The sequence below is a fragment of the Chelonus insularis genome, unplaced genomic scaffold, assembly GCF_013357705.1.
Source record: "Chelonus insularis isolate UGA/USDA-ARS -01 unplaced genomic scaffold, ASM1335770v1 scaffold_277_pilon, whole genome shotgun sequence".
Lineage (NCBI taxonomy): Eukaryota > Metazoa > Arthropoda > Insecta > Hymenoptera > Braconidae > Chelonus > Chelonus insularis.
This window is the reverse complement of record NW_023276791.1, coordinates 401,454-420,080: the sequence shown is the minus strand read 5'-3', so window position 1 is coordinate 420,080 and position 18,627 is coordinate 401,454.

The following is an 18,627-nucleotide window of genomic DNA, read 5'->3' as shown; positions in this document are numbered from 1 at the left end:
GATGAGGCCAATTATTTGCTTTATTTAATTATTTGTAAACTTTGCATTGCTGAATAAAAATATTGAATAAAAATTACCTTCACTATTAGGCAATCTAGAATATTTATTTATTAAATAGACTCATAAATTTGTAGTGAAAATGGTGTTTATTACTATTTTGAAGAATTATTTTTCTTACACATGCTGGATTACGTAATTGTAGGGACGCTTTTCACTCAATGATTTCTTCAATACATTTGTGAATCCAATAAATATTTTTTGGAGTCAAAATTACTATCACATTATGGGGAATTTTAAAAATATTTTCAGTAAAGTTAACCGCTATCATTGTTTCTCGTGAATACTCATCAATTTTACTGTTCCAACTTGATCAATATATAGGGGGGGCTGTTATAAAACCGATTGTAGATGTAAGATATTCATTTGGAGAAAAAAATCACGTAGTAAAATATAAAATTCCATCAATCCATAGTATACTAGGAGCAATATATTCTCCCACTCCTATACGTTCTTTTAGTTTGGTTCACGGATAAGTTACAGGGGTGGACGTGACGTTGTGGAGACCTGCTTTATATATTTGGGGTTTTCGTCCTTATTAATGATTGATCGAGGGATATTGACGTCTCTCCCTTCTGATGCGACTGATATATGGAGCTTACAACCGTGGCTTTGCACGTGACACAATAAAATAGTTGTATTTCATCTCTTTCTTGAAATTCAACTTTTACCGATTTTAGGTGAATGATCATCTTCAATTATATGCTGTTCAGAAACTTAAACTGGAACTACTTGAGAAACTTTTCAAGTACATTTCCCTAGAATTTTTATTGAAATAAAGTAATCCTTCATTTGACTTGAAGATTAATTTCCAAGGAATATTTATAAATCGAATGACTTCAATTTTATCAGGAGTACCAAGTGATGTTTAGATATTTGTATTATCTTCTGTATGATTCCATTTAGAATATCACAAAAAAAAGATAGAAGGTAAAACCGATCTAGAACCCCGAGGGTGGCATTAATCTCACCCCTCTCATTGTGATCACAAGAGACGTGTTCACTCATCTAAACAACTAAAGCTCTAGCAATCATATTTTCTTTCCCAAAGGCACGATTGAAGTCAAAGTGAATCAAATTTGATATAATGATAATATTGATATCAGCTTGATTTAACTTTTTCCTATTTTCTGCAATAGTTTTTTTTTATTAAAAAATATTTTCAAAATTTCATCCTTTATTCGACTTATTCATAAACTTGCTTCAAAACATTAATCAAGATTAACAATTCCTAGAATTTTCATGTCATTTTCCCTAGATAATGCCAACTGCCAATAAATTTTTCACATATTTTCTGTTTATTAATCATAAGATCATTTTTTTCACAAGTTGATGCTAAAAAAATATTTTTCTTAAAAATAATTAAGATGTTTGTACCGTAATTGAAGAATTTTCTTATAAGGTTACCAAGACAATACCCGCAATTTAAGCTTAGTAGAGGTAATTATGAATCAGAATGAAAAGGAAGTCGTTGGATATAGCTAGGAATCTACGAGATGATAGGCTTCAAGGGTAGTTGAAGCTTGGAACTCCCTAGTGAGTGATCTTGGTCCCTTTTCAACTCCCTCACCTTACCGGAAATTCGCAGAGCTTTTTTTTTCTTTTTCCTTTTTCTTCTCTCCTTTCCTCTCTTTTTCATTCCCTTTCTCTCTCTCTCTCTCTCGCTCTTACTTTTTCCTTTTTTCTCTCTTTTCATTTGCCCTTCATCATTCGCATTTTTCTCTCTTCCGCTAGTGTCCTTCTCTCTCACTTTTTCCACCGTCAAAGTCGTTTTTTTCATTTCCATTCCCGTCACGTATATAGAGAGAAAAATTGCAGTCGAGCGTTTTTCCCGGTTCGCGTTCTGCACGCTCGGCTCTTCTCGTTTCCCGTCTTGGCACCATCATAGTGTTAACCCCCCTTATACTTCGTATATTTCTAATGTCGATAAACAAAGAAAAAAAAACAAAAATCAATATTACCTAGAAGTTTTTGATTTTTTATTTATAATAGCTCAAGTAAAGTCATTAACTTCTACCTCATTTCCCCGCTGTTTCGTTAATTAATTAAAAAGAATGAATTATTTTTCACAAAAAGAAAAAGGCTTATATTTAGTTGATAAAACATGTTAAGAAGAGTGGCGTCCATTATAAACTCTTGTGTCCGGAAATTCCGTTCGAATGACTTGTCACTACGACTAAAAATACTTTACAAAACACTAATGTTTTGCTATCATTAAACCTCGAACAATCTTGTTTGTTTAAAACTATTAGCACATCTTTTTGCTACAAATAGTTTTTAAAAAATTGCACAACATTTAAAAAAGATAGATTCTTTTAGCGTAAATAATTGCACTGATATTCCCTGATGAGTCATCTGTGCAACATTAAAGAGAAAAAAATTATTTAAAGGTATTAAAATTAATTTAATATCAATTATTAGGATTATATAATTGCTTCTTATTAATTAATGATAAAGTTGAATACCTCAGTTCATGTTTCAACTATGGATTGATCTGAAGAAAAAAAAACATTAGCAAGAAGAGAAGTAATTAAGTATTAAATGGAATGAAATGCAGTGATGATGAAGGAGAAGATAACAATTGTCACTATGTAATAATTCTCTGCTGTATAAAGTAGCATTATAAGTCAGTAGCTCCAATCTTGAAATTCTTTAAAGGTTTCAATCAAAATCCTTAAGGCTAATTGCTGATGCTCCCTGGTATGTCATAAATAAGATGCTTCACTGAGGCCTTGAAATTGAAACCATTAAAGAAGTCATCCAACAGCTCAGGAATAATTATACCAAAAGAATTGAACTAAATCCTGATGAGATAGTCCTCAACCTGTTAAATAAGCAGAATGAAGTAGAAATTCTTGATCATCAAAGTCAAAAAAATATCTTTACTATTAAATAGAATTGCATGAAAGGTTATCAAGATGATCAATTATTTGCAAAGTTAATCTGTTGCTGTATTCATGTTCTGCTTAGACTTTGTAAAAGTACTAGACTGTTGATGTTTGTTGTTGATTAATAGAACATTAAATAAAAATTAATAAAGCTTTTTTCTTTGTATGTTAAAAAATAAAAGTAAAAAGTTTGTTGGACTTAATATATACCACTCATTTTATCGTAATTGCATTACTGCAGCATACAAAAAAAATATATACTTGAGCACGACACAGCTCTGCTCGCTCAAATTGGATGAATAGGTAGCACGGGCCACTCAGGATTGCAAAGTAATAATCCACGCTCTTATAATTATTATAGGAAGAACGATCTTTATCGTCTGCAATTCTCTTTCTTTGTATGAATGACATTTTTTTTTAAACAGAGATATATTTTATAATAAAATTAATCAGCTCACGTTTTAATTGTTTATTAATTTACAATTTTTATTTAATAAAGTTCATAATGGGATACAATGTTTTTTCTATAGAACTTTATAATTTGTATTATTTTTTAAATAATAATAAAATGTTGTAAACATCACACTTGTTTTCAAAGTTTGCAAATGAAAAAAATGAGATGTAACATTGATATCAGTTTAATTATAAATATTCATTTTATATATTTTTCTAAACTTTTTTCAAATTTTTTGTCTTTTATTAATTTGCCAATATTGATTGGATGTATATTTAATAATGAATTATAAATTCCTACAAATACATTCTATTAAATATTTTATCCCATAAATTACAAGGAAACATTGTGTCAAACTATGAATTTTAAATGCATATATAAGTATGTAATTATTCGATACTCGATCATCAATTACATCAAAAAAAGTAACAAAAAAATGCTGATTTTATTTTCAACCTTTTTGCTCTGAAATTCTTTTTAAAAAATACCAATAATTACCATCCGTATTATTCTGTGGAGGTAAATAATTTTTGATTAAAGAAATAAAAAATAAGTCTTGATGAAATTCAAAATTTTTCAAGCCATAAGGACAAGATCCTAATGATAAGAAAGATGTTATCATGCGTTTTCGCTCAACGCTACAGCGACAATAATCATTCCTTACAACTTGACCTTATATCTGTCGATGCCAAGTCGCATCTAAGAGTGGATTTGCGAGTGTCGAGTATGCAAATTGCCAGTTATCTGTCTGTCACTCGACTTACGGCATTAAGACAATCTTGTGTGCTTCACTCAAGTATAATAATAAAATATCTGTAATTTTTTATCATTGTAATTTTCATTTTTTTTGCAACGTCAGTAGTAGATTAAAAAGAAGAGATATTTTATTTATTTAATACACAAATAGTGTGTTAACTACGTGTGAAAATGATAAAACGATAGAAACCACGTGGAAATTTGGAATACACATCACAGTCAATGAATATTACGCGCATAGAAGTAGAAGAAACTACGTGGCATAAATATATAAGAACCGTCTCCACCGTTGAAAGTGATGAAAACAACACCCTGATATGGTATCCCTACTGTTTCTCTTGACTTGCGCGCGCCAAAAGCTTCCTGCTGAGGGATAGAAACTTTTACGTCAGAGCACGACGTCACTGGAACTGCGTGCAAGCTCGACAGTCAAAACCAGCTGAGTGGGTCATGCCAAGCATAAATGCTATTTTTTGTCTCTGGTACACTGACTTTTGTATTCTCCACATCTTATTGTAGTAATGGCATTAATAAATTTCATTATGTATCATTTCAATCTGCAGAATAATTAGATCCTATCATTATGAACTACATTAATATTTTCATCAATGAATCATATTTATACTTTTTCATTCACCAAAGTTTCAATTATTGCTTTTATTTATTCAACATCATCATTTCCTCGAAAACTAATTCATCAATTATTGGATTAAATTATTCATATTTTTATTGATCGCATTGGTATTGATATAAATTTTTTCAATTAATTTGTCAATCAAATTTAAATATTAATCATCAAAAAAAAAAAAGGATAAAAAATGATATTTATTGGAAAAGAGTTTTCTAGAAGTATATTTTTAAATGTGTAATGAACTGTAAGAAGATGATGTAATGGAATCTTTGTAGTAATGACGGTGATACGGTTAAATGAATCGAGCGAAGAAAAGAGCTGAGAAGGGCTGAGGAGGTAAGGTGCTCATTGTGATGAAGCATGAGTCTGACCCAGTGGGCCAGTGGGGCAGGTCGTAACAGATGATACATACATATTTATGTCGCGCACTGCGTACAACTACAACTATAGTGCTTGTAGAAGTGTTTCACACGATTCAACAACCCCCTCATTCCAGTTACACACCTACACCAACCCCCTGCTTAGACTGGTTTGTGAAAGGCCAGCCAGGGTGCCATTGGCCTTCGTATGGCTTGGGGTGCGATGCTAATCAGCCGACGAAGGTGCGCATCCCGAGCACGCGCTCTTTCGTTCATGGAAATAATGTGCCACGAGGACCAGCTACACGTGAAACGAAAGCATTAATGCCACTCTGTTGCTTCATTCAGAATTTTTTTCTGCATCATTACATTTTTATTCTTTTTTGACACTTCTACTTCATTATTACTTCAAAAAAAAAAAAAAAATAATGTTTAAATAAATTATTGTTAAATATTAACAATAATACAATTGTTATATTTTTTGTGCAATACAAAAAATTATCTTCAATTATGCACTGATAATTTTATTTTTAAAAAAATAGAAATTCTTGTGGCTGACATGTTGACGATGATGTATGATAGGACTATCTACCAAGGAATGTCCTAGGTGTAGATATGATATACTTGTTCTATATTGACAGTTAAAAATCAATTAGTCAACTCATTAGCAGTAATCCACACATACATCAGGATACATAAGAATATATGTGTATGAATATTACTTACACCATACATCTGGAGATTTAGCATATTATAGTATAGCACTGTATTAGTTACTACTACCAGTAGATATGTTACGAGTGATCTATGATAAGTATCGTAAAAGATATAAAATTGGTTAGTAAAGGACACGAGAGACACGAGGCTCCGATTTATTACATGATAATATCTTTGCGTAAAGTGTTTATGTACTTGGATGTACCATTAATATTATGCTTACTTGTGCTTTTTGACGGCGAGTTTACTATCACTCGCGATAAGTAAATTTTACATGCGAATGCGTAACTGCGAAGCAGTCCAGTGAATATATGTATGATTAGAGTAAATATATAAAACTATCTAGAAATAAATCATTATTTTAAGGAAAGGTCAAAGCAACAGAATATTTATTGAATAATGTGCTATTGTTTTTTGTTAACTATTATATATGAGAACGTGATCTGACATTTTGATGATGATAAAAAATGTCGAGTTTCACATGAGTCTCTTGAAAATTAATCTGATGGTGTAGAAAGCAATAAGTACCTACCAACTTGATATTTTTTAATTACATTCAAACATACAACTGTTGAATAAATCAGGTATTTAAAATAAATATTCCGTTATTTACTGAATGAAACAATTTATTGATTAAAAAAAATTTTTTTTTTTGTTTAAATAAATGATAGAAGTGTATTTTATGATATTGAAGGCTTCAAGTCTGAAACATTACAAAATACCAATATCAATCTTTCACCTAGACATAGTTTCCCTCAAATAAAAGATGCAATTGACATCTATGAGGGTCCAAGGTGATATATGGACGTAGCTAAGGGTTGATTAGATTACAAATAATCGTTTCTAGGTCATTTTTAAAAAAATTTCAACCCCTCATTCTGCTATTATCTACCATTAGAAATATTCTAATACCATTTTTATTATTTTTTTTTATTCAATAAAATTATTCTGGTAAAAAAAGGTATCATTACTATCAAAGTACATGGTACTAATGAATAAACTTCCCAAGTTAAGTTAATTTTCTATTACATTGAATTGACCTAATGTACAAAAGAAAACTTAACGAACTGAATTCCAGCATAAATAACTAAATTTCAGCTCGTTATAATTGTTGATAACTGTATACATTCTCTGTACTTATAGGCGATATTTATTAAATCTTTGTCTGAACTTATCGTGTACTATGTGCAAGTTTACATTTCTCGAATACCAAAGAAGTATCATTTGATTCTTATACTTTTACCATCTCAACATCGATTTACTTCGGTATGTCATTTATTTGTAAAGTTATTGACCATTTCATGCTGACAATCGTGCGACTGACTTTGGTACTATCGTATTTTTTCTGAAACTATACTTGAAATTCCTTGGAGATATAATAATTTTAAGTCTCACTATAGCCGTAGAAATTTACAAACCTGTCGACGTAAAACTTTTTCATTTTATCATTTTCATCTTAATTGATATTTTCATTGGATATCATTTTTTTTTTTTATTACTTCAATTTTTTGAAATATTTGTAGAAATAACTTGGATTATTTTTTGTTCTCACTGACTATCAGCTGTATTAATAGACATTTCAATAATATCATGATAAAATCTCAGTAAAATATTAGCCAAACAAATATTTGTTTTATTATTGCATTTATATAAATAAAAAACAATGATAACTGTAGTATACAAATGATTGAAATGATATTGATAATGATGATTATCAATGCAGTTATTTAATTTGACATATATTATCATGATAATTAATAACATGTCAATGTGGGTAATTATGAGAAAACGATTTATTACGATCAATGATCATCATGAATAAATGCACATATTGAGTGAAGTAATGTTTTTAACTTCAAATACTTAGTCACTGAGTCTTCTTTTTTTTCTTTTTTATTTTACGTGAATATAATTCTTGGATCTGTATTGAATTTTTTTTTATTTGCAATAGCTTGCTACACGTGCGAGGACACATCTTGGCACTTTGCGCTTACTAACTAAACGGTTTGTTGCTGCTCGACTAGATGTCCTTGTATGTTAAATAAATGCGAAAAGTGCATTCAAGTATATACGTGGTTATTTTATTATAACCAAGACGCACGTTTCAACACCTACGCAATATGGTTGGAGACGTTAAAAAATTAACAATGGTCAAATGTATGTAAATTTTAGTAATACTATGTTTTAGTTGGTTAAAAAGAAGTATGAACTTTTGATTTATTTTGTTATCTTAAATGAATGTTGTACACTCACCCTATCAACTCTGCCATTAAGGCCACTGAAATGAATAAATTTCCTTCATTATTAAATAAGTTATAGGATATATGAGGAGAAAAAAAATTAATATAAAGTTGAGATAAGGAGAATACAAGAGAAATGAATCAATTTAAATCTTAAGAATTGCCAGAACAAAAAGAATTTGTTAAACTACTAAAACTTTACCAACCTAACTCATGTCTACTTATAATTGAAACGATGCTTTGTTGGTGAAAAAAATTGGGATTGATGCCGGTGAATAGAGACTAAAGAAAATTGTAGAGGAAAGAAGATGAATATAAAAAAAGTGTAAAAAGTGTAGTGGACACTTTGGACGATGTTGAAGCAGATAATAAAAGGAGAAAAAAAAATAAAATAGAAAAGAGAGAATCCCGAAGGAATAGCCTTAGGCGACTCGATCACTCGTACCCGCACCCCAATTTTAATCAGAACCTGAAGTATGCAAGTAGGATAGATGCCTGCAAGCCTCCTCCATCCCCCTTACTGCCCTGTTCCTCTTTTTTCCCTTCTACCTTCGGCCCAAACCCCGGGCCTCTTACTACTGAGCGTTACGATGCATGTAATTTATTTTTATTGCCGCCAATTTTTTTTCGACCCTCGATCACTTGCTCTCTACTTCTTGTTCTTCTTCTTTCCCTTTTCTCTTTCTCTTGCTTTTTCATTTTTAAGTTACTACTAATTTTGAGAGCAAGAATAACGACTTTTAAAAAATGTATATATATTACATACCTCAATGTATTCATATAAATATTGATGTATTTACAAATATTATGTAATATATCTATTAGAGTCAAGTGGAGTTGGCAAAAAATACTCAATATACTTCAATAATTTAATTTTTACTCAACTTACTTTTGGCATTATAAAAGGGACGACTAACGACTTTTTTTAACAGTAAATAATGAAAAAGACTACTATTTTAAAAAGAGAAGTCATTGGATTAAGTGGCCCGACGACGTGCGGGTTTTTGTGGTTGCGCGCTTTTATTTTAAAGGTAGTCCAAGATTTATTGTCGACCGTGTAAGGAGGTAAAAGGGAAGAAGAGTAGAGTCTACGATATTCACGGGTAACAGAGATAGATATAGAATGAGTTGAGAGCGGTAGGTTTGGAGTTTGAGCCGCGGGGTTATTGCAATAAGCCTTCTCTTGGGGGTTCACAAGAATATTACTATTCCTATATAGTGTATGCTCTTTTTTTCTCCCTTTTATCCTTATACTATTTTTTTTCTCTTCTTTGTCGGCTCTTAGTTTTTTATCAACGAAAAAAAAAATGGGAGAAACAGTCAGCCCACGCTTCTCACCCTACGACATGATACATATAGGGAGGAGGTGACTCTTTTAAAGGCACCCCACTTAAAAGAACACAGTTTACGTTTATAGCCACTCATTCAACGCTATGTGAGGCTAACGTTTCGCTATTTTGCACAGGCAAATGTCGATAGGAAAATTCAGGATGTGCTTTAATACAACAAAACATTCGTTTTCAAACAAATTAAATTATTTTCTTTTGTTTTTATTAAGTAAAAATAATAATAATAAATTTTTTCATTGTTTATCATTAATAAGAAAGAATAATGAAATATTTTCCTCTGATTGTAGATCAATTAGAGACAGAAATTTGATAGAGACAAAAAAGGCAGAAGATGAAGAGTGAAGTGAAAATGAATTTATTTTCATCCCCTGCTCTGTATATCATGTTATTTTAGGAATTTACTCGAATTTTTATTGCAAGTTTTATTGTAATGTTCCACGATGTAATACGTACATAATTCTAGAAGAAAAAAAAGAACGAAGAGAAGGGAAAATTAAAACTAAAGAATGATATACTTTATTAGTTTCGGCTCATGATTTTTTCGTACTCTTTTGGGAATTATAATACACTATAGTGGAGTAAAAAATAACCGAATTACTAATTAAAAGTAAAACCATTTCAAGATAAAGATTTCCTCTTCATCTCATTCTTCCTCCAGCTACATCAATAAAAATTGATAAGATATTTTTTAATAATAAAAATAAAATCAATTAAATAATAAAAAATAATTACAAATCTACATTATTTTTATAAACGAGTAAAAGAATAAATTATGTGGATAAATAATTAAGCGTAATCATCGTAATTATATTAAATCCTGACAAGTATAAACGTTAAAAGTTTCATTTTGATAACATAAACAAGAAAGCGGATCTCGTCTAAAGTACGACAGGATTTAAATGTGCCACTGATGCGAGCAATGAAGAGAACATTTCGCAAGGGGGTGAATATACTATAAGAGTAAGAAGGGAAAGTTGAGACAGAAAATAAGCAGTAGGCTCGCGGGAACGATTAAAGCTTAAAACGCAAGTCGATCCTCAATGATGGCTTAGTTTTGCCTTATTTAACGCGTGTTTAAAACTAATAAAATCTAGAAGATTTCAAATTCAACAGTGGAATAAGTAATCAGGACGCAATGAATTAGCAACAAATATACATTTTATTTAAAAAAAAAAACAAAAACCATTGCTGTAAACAAAAAAATAACATAAATTGTAAATAAAGTGTGTGTTTGAATTTATTTATTTTCTTATACTTTCATTAATAAAATCAACAGCTTCGTTTTTATGGTTTTAATTTAAAATCTCAGGTTAATCTTATTAAGATATGTAACAGCAAATTTGCATAAAGTATATTTATTACATTTAAATACAAGTATAAATATACCCACAAGAATAAACAGTATTTAATGGAGTTATTAAGATTTAACTTAAACCTGACGAGCTGAAAATAGACGGTAAATATACTATTGATCCTAACAGAGAAATTTCTTAGGACATGACCTGCTGTAGAACTGGTGGCTGTATTTATTTGAATCCGCAGGTGGCCATGTTTTATTTATTACCTGCGTGACGCTTAACCTCCGTAGTAAACCTTTATTTTTTCATTACTACTATTCCAAGGCGTTATGTGGGTATTATGGTGACACTACTTTTCTCGGATCCTCAATCGTAAATCAGTGAACAATAGGTAGTCCCTACCTTTCGGTCGCTTTTCTTCATGGGAAAAACCAAGTATTATTTCAAATCTTAATTGCTATTATTCTCGGTACTTGAAATCAAGACATTCAATTGTTCACTGCTGGTGTAATAATCATTTTAAAAATTTCCTAACAATTATAATAATTTAATGAATAATTTAATTCTTTAGTTTTTACTGGTTGAAAGAATAATAAAAGTATCAAATAGAAGATAAATAATAAATGTTTAAAAGTTTTGTTAAAAGAAAAACGAGTAAAATTTACAGAACTTTTCCAATTGACAGGTTGCTGTCCTGCTATTATTTACCTTTTTTTTTTGATAATAAGCTTCGAAGAGTGATTGTAGATAATAAAATCCACAAAGTTAAAAGTGATTTCCAAACATATTTTCCCACGTTTTCTCGTCCTAAGAGAGTTTCTTACAAAGTTAGATTTTCGGTCTCAGAGGATAAGGACTTCATTCTTTAAACCTTGAGATGGTACATTTACTTGAAGCTTCATGCAGGAGGTCTTGTGCGAAACGTTTAAACCAGAAGTAAAAGTGCCACACCCGCAGTGGAAGATTAGCCATTATAGCTATACAAAGTTTTGTATACAGTCATTAAGTTAGTTTCAAACGAGCTTGCTGGTAGATGTATCCAGTGCAAGGTTAGAATGCTGGTCTGATGTATTCTGGGCGGTGTGAACTGTCGTCTGAGAATTCTCATGCACCTGAAATGGTACCATCATGTGTCAACCAGATGTGAAAAACATACATAAGACACGAGATACTTAGTACGTGGAGGTCCTCAGTCAATGAAAATCAGTGACTGACAGGTCTTTTTGCTAATGCACAGGTACCAACTGGGAAAATACCGAAATTTATTTTATTGCAGGTTCTTTCTTTGAAATATGTATAAATTATTGAAAAACGTGCGCAACCAAATGTCAGGTGTGTTTAGTGCGCGTGAGAATTTTTCAACGCGTAGAGACGTTGTGCAATATATATTGCTTTTAAATTTCCCTAATCTGCAAGTTTTCTCGTGCTCAGTCTCTCGTTTACCCTTTTTGTACGGTAGTAAAAATGCTTTCTAGAATGTCGTGTGAAAAAAAATTTCTCTTTCGATTTTCAAGTAAAACTTTTTTTTTTATAGAACAGGTAGGACCATTGGAAATTCCCAATGACTAATACCTGCTAAAAAGGTTCCTAATTCAGTTTACTTTATACCTGTTGATTATTCATAAATATAAACAAAAATAATACGTTTATGAGTCGTAATAATAAACGAATTACAAATAAATATTTTTTTAAAAATTGACAGCTGTAATGTTTTTTTTGGAGTAGTATTGAAAATAATTGATAGCTTTGAACTGTTATCACATTCCTATTTTTTTTGTAGATATAGTAGACGTAAAAAAATAGGAGCACTAGGTAATTATTATAATGATAGTTTCGATGGATTAGAAAACATCCTACTTCAGTGAAGAACGGTCGAATTTGAATAGACAGGTGTCGATTCCAAGCTTATCATCCAATCCATTCCTTTATTGTTTAAAAAAATTCTTTTTTATTTTTTGCACATGAAAAATTTAAAAAATATTTTCAACATTAATTTTATTCACAGTTAAAAAAGGCCGGTAAATTTTTTTTTTTTGAATAAAAAAAAAGAAATATTTGATGATCTAAAAGCTATGAACCAAATGAGGTTTTTAACAAGACAAAAAATCCCAAATATCTGCAATTATATTATTAAGAATAAATATAGTGATGAATATGCCATCTGTACTATGTTCATGCTAGGTTTTCAACAAAATATAAAGAATCGCTAGTTTCATTAAAACTAAGTTAAACGCCCCCGATGAACGGGTTTACGAGTCCACCCAGTTCGTCGGCTTAAATTATTACGTTATAACGCCGCTGGCGAAAAAGATCCCGATGTTAAGATAGGAATCCTTGAGGCGCGAGCCGGACGCTTCAGCTACCATCAAAGAGTAGCTATATACTTTCAGTGAAAAGGGCCTCTGGATCTTATGCATACCAATCTGTCAGTCTCTTTTAATCTCGGAGTTAGAAAAAATACCGGTGAATAATAAAGTAAAAAATATATTTATATGAAAAAACAATATTTTTCACAAAATAATGACTTTAAATATCCTGTAAAATACACTCTAAAATAAATTCAATCCTACCAGAATTTATATATTTTTCAGTAGTTGCATTTTAATGAATGGAGCTGTAGGAAGTAATTATGGTGGAATGTTTTTTATTTCGTTGGTATTTGTTGCGAATAACGAAATTATCAGAAGTATATCGAACTGTGGGTGGTAAGGAAAAAATGTATATAAAAGATAAACAAAAATCTGAGAAAAAAAATAAGATAAAGGAACAGAGCAGGGGGAATATGGGTATCGAAAGATAAAATGACATCCAAGAGAGATGGTATATTCTAAGTTTCTCGAGATATCTCGAAGCTTTCTTAATCATATCCTGCACCCTCGTACCGCAAGCATGTAGGTATTTGGTTGGCTTTCGTTAAAGAATAAAAAAAAACCGTACGTACACTGACTACTAATGTCTACGTTTATTTTACTTAAAGAAATCTAATTTAATCCACTAGATTTCCACTATTCTTTATTGTTAGTCAATCATTTTTATTGTTTCTAAAACATTTTATTTATAATAAAACTTGAGGAATAAAAGAAGTTAATTTTTAATTCAAATTTTTTTGATCTGATGAAATGATTATTATCCGAAGGAGAGGCCAAAAAATGTGAAGTTTAAGATTACATACAAGGATATTATTTCTATTATTGCATTTTAATGAAAAAGATTTGGAGTAAGTGTGTATATATGAAGTATTCAGCATATGAAGAAAAATGAAAAGAAGAGATTGAATGAAAGAAAGGATTGAGTAGTCCGGAACCCTGAATGTTACCAACAAAAAGGATGTCGTGGAGCAACGATGCTTCCACAATGCCATTCTGATAAACGAGGCGAGATTGTCTGTCTGTTCAACTTGCCCGTCTACTTGTCTCCCTAACGTTCCACCTTTTTATATACTTTTATTATCCTTTTGTTTCTTTTTACTTACTTTTTCATTTCAAACATTTTCTTATTTACGCTTTACTATTATCATGATTATAATTATTCTTATTTTAATAATAAAATTCCATTTTTTTTCCTACAGCCGAAAGGATCAATTCATCCAATAAAATTCATCATTTATTAAAATAAGAAAGTTATTTATTGTGCATTTTTTTTTCAATTATGCTTAAATGTTGAAACGTTAAAAAAAATTGATAATTAAAAAGAATTTTGATTGATTTTAATTTTTATGAAATTTAAAGCAATAAATTATTAAAAGAACTTCCAAAATGAAATAAAAAAAAAATTCTTTAAAGGGTCATTAAAAAAAATTTATTGCGTGATTATTTTTTATTGCATCTTTGAAGATTTTTAAAAAACTATCACTGCAGGTTTTATTAAATAACACATGCCTACTTTTGGATAGGTTGTGTGACAAGTTTTATCGAATATCTTCGAAATAAATGTTACATAGTAGTATATGTATAAGTATTTACTAGACCTACATATTTCGTTGCGCAAGTGTGTCTTTTTCAGGGTCTTAAGATCTATGCGAGCGTGTGAATCCATCTCTGGTTACATTCGAAAAACGTCGACACTTTTAGTAGGTTAAGAAGAGAAAGAGTTCGATTCAGTGTATAGATCGTTTCTTAAAGGGAACGTGAAGGTCGCATTAAGAGAAAAGGGACAAGATTTTTATGGGCGTGACTGCACTGAAAAAGAGATTGTTATTTGTCATGAAATATTATTATTTTATTTAAAAATTATGTTAGTTTAAAACAAAAAACAATCTTTAAATAATTCACAAATCTTGGTTCTTCTCTTTTTTAATAACAATTTTATAGAAAAATATTAATATGAATAATATAATAAATAGTGTCATGCTGATATAAAAGTCTAGAAACCGAACGACAAATCAGAACTGCATCGAGAGAGTTGCTATTATTTATTTCGTCTCGGGGTCATTGCATTATTCATGTGCAAATCCCTCGTCATTCATCCGAGTACGAATATGGAATTTCCTCGTAAATCCATCGTTCGTTTCGATATTGATAGCCGATGCGGAAATGGTGGTCGAATAGGCAGACTCGATCTGTCTCTCTTTTACTTCACTGAGTAGATCATTTCGAAGCTTCCCGAGTTTCGTCCATATGGAATATTCCCAATTTCCGCCTAAATCGAGAGAATCACTCGTTCGAAAACACAGATTGGCAAATTTAATTTTTAGAAAAAATAATATACATAATTGTCGAAATCGATTTCATACCACCAATGAGAAGGCCTTTTGATCCATCTGATTAAATTAACTTGCAACAATGACGCAAAAAAAAAATTGCATTGAAGATAATTGTTCATTTTTTCAAGGAAAATAAGATATTTAAACATTCAATTCCTTCTATTTGCCTGCAAATACTCGTTCATTCACGAATGTATGTTGGCTCGCATCGAATCTTACTCAGCAATATGCAATCGAAAGTGCATCTAAATAGACATCAATGTTTGAATTAATTTTTTTTCTCTCATTTTATTGACATTTTTGGTTAGAGAGGAGTGTTGGTGTTAGTCTGTTAGATTTTCAAGTTAATTACGAAATAATTGAGAAGAGACTGATAGTAGTGTAGGTTAGTTAATTTCGAAATTATGTCTAGACGAAAATGAATGAACTTGGATCAGGAGAGATAGAAACTTGTCATTGACATTATTTAATTCAGTCATTGAAAATTTATAACCCTCTTTCACCACTTAAAAGAAATGGAAAAAGTAAAGAAAATTATTCTTTTGAATTGAGGAGGTACTAAATGTTAAAGAAGATGTAAAAATGTCAGCTTTGCCTTCAAATACCGATAAATTTCCGAAAAAACATCAAATAGGAATAGGTCAAGAATTATTATTGGAAAGTGGAAAATGGTCTTCATAAAAAGCTATTACTGAGTTTCGAAAAAAAAAAGAAATTTTCTATATCGTAATTTTACTTTTCAAGATATCTTACAAAAATGATACTTTATGATCTTTTCTACTTTTTAATTATCACTTGGGATATATTACATGTTTATAGATAGTTTAAGAAAAATTTTAAAAGCTTTCTTTAATAAAATATATCCAAAAATTTATTTTATTAAAGAAATTCATCAAAATCCTGAATAATAATTAGTAGTATTTAAAAATAAAATGATAAAATGTATGTAGTGTCTATTTTACAAGTGTGTTTATCAAAAAAAATGATCAGCAAAAATAAAATAAAAAATAGATTATTTTATATAATTGGCTGAGTTAAAATTCGCATGAAATTAGCATAACGGCAAAAACCTGCAGAGGCTGATGGTGTAACTCTTTTACTAGTCCAATCAATAAAAGATAAAAATATCTGGTAGTCATTTAATCGTTCAAACATCGAAATTTTTTCATATTAAATTCCAACAAACGTAATATAAAAGATCTGTTGTGTCTATAGACTAAAATAATCTGTGAATCGAACAATTTATTGTTTCTCAATACAGTTGAAGTTGAAATGAGTTCTTTGGAGTCGTACGAGGTCGAGTCAGGGGCTATGACCGTTGCCACATATTAGGATACAAACTACAGTAAAGAGATAAAGTTAGTGAAATGCGTTGGGCCCCGCATCTCGATTCTATATAAGAACAAGTTTTGGTGACACCGAAAAGGGGCCTCGCACAGTGTTTCTCTTCTTCTTGGTGCCACTCTTGGTGGTCTCATCGGATTTTTAAACATCCCAAAAGAGTATCGATATAATAGTTGGATAATTTTTTATTTCAACCTCATCCTCGATTAATTCCTCTTGACAAACACTCGTTGAAAAAATTTTATTATCAACATTTTATCACTCTTCAATTACGACAATTATTCCTTCAAGTGCTACTGTTACTAGACTTTATAGAAATAAAGCAACACTGGTAGTAAATAATAATAATAATGCAGTGAGAGACATATTTTTATTTGATAAGCATCAGAATAATAATAATGAAAAAAATTTGATTTATGTTCTATGGATATTATAATGATATTAGTAAAACACTTGGAGAAAGGTATTGGATAAAACAGTTACTGTCTGAAAAATTTAATACACCAAGTTTATAAACCTTTTTATACGTGATAGTTTACGATTGATCATCAGACAAGATTTGGGTGCAGATATTTGTCCAATTTGCGTCAAGATCACAGTCTTAGGTTTCATTTGCATTCGCTTTTCTGACATAATATCACATTTAATACCACTTTTAGTATGCATATATAATATAATGATCACTTCAAACACGTAATAATTTTGTAATTATTAAAAAATATTAGCTTTTTTATTTTTATGATTATTTAATTGCAAATTTAACTAGCTACAGAACCTTTTTACAGTACATCATTCATAGTAATGTTAATTAAAATTCTGATAAAACATTATAGAAAGCTTTCAATTGTTACTTAAAAATTCAAAAGTGAAAATGAACAAGTGGTCGTAACTTGTTGGAGTAGACTAGAATTTTTAATGTAAGTGATGAAAATAAAATATTACATAATTTTGCAATATATTTCGCCATATTTCATGCTTTCATCCTCAGAAATAGTTCACACTAAACATTCTTAATTTATCCAACTAAAATTTTCGATTTTAGTAATTATTTTCAGCTATATTTATGAAAGGAAACAATTCACTTAGCATTGCAAATCTTGAAAAAAATCATTTTTAGAAAAAAAAAATGTCTTCAATTTCGTTAATGATACGTAACCCTCTTCATAAACCAGCAATAATAATTTATACCGAACTGTGTAATTTTCTGTAATATAAAAGTGGAATCATTAATAGTACTTCATCAAGGACAATTTTGCAAATGGATAATTAACTGCACAAAGTTTTGAATAATTATTTAAATACTGGATATTTTATTGAAATGGCTATTGAATGTTTAATAAAAATAGATAGTTAATAGATAAAATAAAAAATAATAACAATAATAATAATAATAACAACTACGTGTACAGTCTTTACCGTTTGGGATTGAAAAGACGACAACTCTTGCAGATTGCAGTCAAACAGCAAATGGATAAAACGCTGCAAGTTATTCAAGATCTTACGAGCGGCTGTAAGACTTGAAATCATGCGAGCAGGACAAATACAAGGGGCGAGATTATATGTCATCTTACTTTTTTATCGTATTTTATTTGAGTGTAGACTCGATGTACCTGTTGCTTGAAATATACTCTTATATATAAAACTGATTAAATATTACTGCGCTACTGAGTTTACGTTTCGATTAATCATGACAATTTATAAAACCGTGTACATATACTGCAACTGTTGAGTACTTATTTTTTTTTAAATATTTTATATACTAAATTTTATCTCATAATATTGATCAATTTATTCGATAAAATCAACATTTAATTAATGCACGAGAGAACATG